The 4,085-nt window shown below is 49.8% G+C and overlaps 1 non-coding gene across 1 annotated transcript; it reads right to left on the bottom strand.

The window, feature by feature from the left end:
- Positions 1 to 5: 5 nt before the first annotated feature.
- Positions 6 to 77, bottom strand: TRNAP-AGG. Its single transcript has one exon. It is a non-coding gene; the product is annotated as a tRNA-Pro (tRNA).
- Between the last annotated feature and the right edge of the window lie 4,008 nt (positions 78 to 4,085).

The raw sequence follows: 4,085 nt of genomic DNA, 5'->3' as shown, positions 1-4,085 counted from the left end.
AAATCGGGCTCGTCCGGGATTTGAACCCGGGACCTCTCGCACCCTAAGCGAGAATCATACCCCTAGACCAACGAGCCGCCATGAGGAGCTGTTTCTTTCTCCTGTAGAGGAGCGCTGCGATGGCGCCGCGCAGCCGCTGCTCGGGACAGCTCCGGCCCGTCCTAATTCCCTCAGTGCTCCCGGTTTGTGAGGGGGCACAGGCGCTTCCCTGCGGCTACAGCTCCGGCCTGTCCCCATTCCCGCGCTGCTCCCGGTTCCCTGTAGCTGCCAGCGCTCCCCGGTCTCCCTGTGGGTGTGAAAGCTGCTCGTACGCGGCGAGCCACGGACCGCGGCAGCCAGGCCACAAACCCCAGTGCGGTGAGGGGAAATTCGTGGTTCATTTCCATAATTTCAAACTGTAGCAGAGCCGAGTAGAGGTAACGTTACTTTCCTAAGTTACACATGATGATTTTATGCAGAGCTGCTTAAACAGTCTTGGAACGCGGATGTTGGTCAGGGTGGAGGTCACTGTTACCTTGGCTTTTGCCTCTCTTAACTAATTTGGCCTATAGTCCAATATATTCCAAGAAGCTGGGGGAAAGGTAGGAGGAAGAGACAGGAAGACAAATTGCTTCCATTTTATGTGCTTTCCTATGTATCAAGGTTATCAGGAAAGGTTATCATGACTGAAATTGCTGCTTAGCATCCATTCAGCATTGGAATAGCTCATCATTCCCATCCTTTTCCGTCCTAAGTTTTCCTGAGAACACTTATCCTTGCATAGTGGGAGACCCAAGACATTCTTCTCAATCAAATGATGAAAAAGCCAAGTTGTTGAAGACAAGACTGAGAGGGGATCTCTCCAATATGTATAAATACCTCAAAGGGGGGTGGCAAGAGGATGGTGCCAGGCTCTTTTCAGTGGTGCCCAGTGCCAGGATGAGGAGCAGTGGCCACAGACTAAATCACAAAAAGTTCCACTCAACATGAGGTAGAATTTCTTTGTGCTAATGGGCCAGAACAGCTGCCCAGGGAGACCATGGATTCTCCCTCTCTGGACACATTGGAACCCCACCTGAACATTTCCTTGTGTAATCTACTCAAGGTGACCCTGCCTTGGCGCAGGGGTTGGGCTGGGTGATCTCCAGAGGTCCCTTCCAGCCTCAACAACACTGACTCTGTGAAAAATAGTTCCCAAACTCTTCAAAGTCTGTATGCAATTACTGTGCTGCTGCCAGCTCTTGAGTTTTGGAAAAAACCGTGCGTTTCTATTTAACCAAAGTAAACATGAATGTGGCATTATCTGCTAGTCACAGTTTCTCCCAACTTGCAGAAGAAAAAATATTGCTGTAAGGGACACACAATGCTTTCTTGTGCAAATAGAGCCTGTTTTTTTCCCTTTTTCTCTCATGTTCTTCTATTACTAATTCAAAGTGAGTGTGTTGGGTGGGATATTTTTGCAGGAGTGCATATCTTTGCACACAAAACAGTGTACACTGTTCAATTCCTCTAGGACATATAGAGATGAAGGCTAAAGAGAAAACAATCAAAACCATTACAAATGTAAGATCAGTCTAAATATACTTTTTCTCCTCCTAGAAGTTATTACCCCCATTTTTTTTACACCAAAATCCTGCTTGCTTTCTGTGGCAAGCTACTACAGACCTCTCCAAAACAAAGGATAACAAGGATAACAAAGGTCTGAATTTCTAACATACACAGCAAGAGGGAAGAAGATGCAAAATACATTCCTTGGGACAAATTAAGTTGTCCCAGCAACCTGTTTCCTCTCTGGAAGTAGCAGAAGGGAATAATTTGATCATATCTATCTGGATAAAGAATTTTCTGCTGTAAGTAGACCAGATATTGTCCCAGGTGTTCTGTGTACTGAACACCTGTGTTAGTACACAACAAACAGGGAAGCCTGGGCTGTTCTGTGGCAATTTGATCTCAGCTCTCTCAGGGAAGGGACAGGGTAGGTAAGGGCTGTGTGTGGCCAAATCAGGTTTAGTAGACAAAAATGGAACATGTGAGCTCTGTGAAGAAGTATTTGAGAATAAGAAAATGAAATTTGAGAATAAGAAAAATGAAATGAAAAAAAAAAAGTTTAGGTTTACTATCTTGCAAAATTACCCAGAAGGGTGAAGCTTGGCCTCTTCAGAGGATTGAACAGTTTTAAGCTGTGCAGTACTGAAGGACCTGGAGGAGAGCAGTGAACTCTGAGTACTGAGGTGCTTCCATGCTGGTAAGAGCACTTCCAGCCACACAGGAGAGCTGTAAGGTTGGGCAGAGCTTCCATGGAAAGGAAGAGCTCAGAGGAAGTACTGAGGAAAAAGGGCTTGGAATGAAAGTGTTATCACTGCCTATCAGTTTCTGCTCCATTTGGACAGCAGGGGTATTGATGGATTGGCTCAAGACCCACCCACCAGGGAAGTCAAATGAGGCGCCAACCAAACAAGGTGATATTTCCCTGTAATACAAAGAGTTGCCTGTGCTGTTGATATTTATTCCCAAGAGGTGCCCTGGATTTCTGCTAGGCTGGGTTTCTAGAAAACACATACAACAGTTAGATGAGGAACGTGCTCCAGAGCTTCCCCTTAGGGTATAAATAATGGATGCACAAGCTGTTACATTTTAAATCCCATGAGAATTTTAAGGTGGTGTCTGGCATCACAGCTGGAAAGAAAATAATCTGCCTGTGCTTTTGCAGGCTTGCTTTGTCACAGCTCTCCTCAACATGGCACACGGTGGCCTTTCCTGTGGCCTCTTTCACCTGCAGATGTGATGAGGTGTCCAGGGAGTGGCAGAGTAACTGGTGGCACAGGGATCTGGGCGAGGACCAGCATCCATGGAACACTGGGATGAGCAGAGCACCCCCCAGGCTTCTGGAGGCTCAGGGATGCAGTGAGCAATAGCCCTGAGATATGACTCAGCTTGTGCAACTTCTTTCAAATGCATGGTTGGGAAAACACGGCACAACAAAGAGGTTCTCAGAAGCAAGGAGGAAGAGGGAAGGATGAAAGCTTGGTCTCAGGGGGCGGGTAGCAGCTGGGAGTCCAGTCAGCAAGGCGAGGGAAATTCCAAGCAGGTATTTCCAGGGGAAAGGCAAAGGTGGCTGTGTGATTGGTGCAGCAGGAGAGCTTGTGCTGAAGGAGCTTGTGCTGAAGGAGCTTGTGCTTACAGGCAGTGCACGCCGAAGCAGGCTCTGAGAGTTAGCAGGGAACAGCAGGCAGGATGGCTGGGGAGGCAGGAGGAGCCAGCCCTGCCTGTGCTCGGAGCTTGCAGCAGCGCTCTCCCGCTTCCCCGGGACAGACCGGTGCCATAACGCACATCCCGGGGGGGCTGGAGGCTGCCAGAGGGGTTGGGGCACTCCATGAGCACCGGGATCTGCTCCTGCTGCCACTTCCCTGCTGGAAACTGGGCCGAGTGATGCACGGCAGGAGACTTCCGTAGCTCAGAGTGCTGGGACACCACGCCACAGTGATGAAACCGCTGTGGTCCTTATGGGCCACAGTCACCCCACAGCTCCTGGGTGTTTTGGCTATGGCAAGCACAACTCCACTGGAGTGACTGTCACTTTTGTGGCTCTCAGTGATCATCCAGACAGGTTCAGTGCCAGCTGGAATGGCTGGTACCATGCCTCCAAAGGCACTTGGCTAAGCTTCCCGCGCTGCAGGGTAACTGTTGGACAGCACCAGAACTCGAGGCAGCCCCGTGAGGAATGGCTGAGGGAGCTGGGAATGTTCAGCCTGGAGAAAACGAGGCTCAGGGATGACCTTGGTACCCTCTACAACCATCTGAAATGAGCCAGCTGGGGTTTGGCCTTTTTAGCCACAGGACAAGGAAGGCGTGGCCTCAAGCTGCACCAGGGGAGGTTCAGGTTGGACATTTGGAGGAATTTCTTCATGGAAAGGTTGATGAGACCTTGGAATGGGCCACCCAGGGAGCTGCTGGAGAGGTGCTTAAGGAAAGGCGGGACGTGGCAGTCAGTGCAGTGGTCAAGTTGACATGGTGGCGATGGGTCATAGGTTGTGCTCGATGCTCTCACAGGTCTTTTCCAGCCTCGCTGACTCGGCGATTCTGTGATCCAGCGTTTCTGTGTCCCG

Source organism: Geospiza fortis, unplaced genomic scaffold (assembly GCF_000277835.1).
Source record: "Geospiza fortis unplaced genomic scaffold, GeoFor_1.0 scaffold72, whole genome shotgun sequence".
In the NCBI taxonomy this organism is placed as follows: domain Eukaryota; kingdom Metazoa; phylum Chordata; class Aves; order Passeriformes; family Thraupidae; genus Geospiza; species Geospiza fortis.
This window is presented reverse-complemented; position numbering and strand designations above follow the sequence as displayed.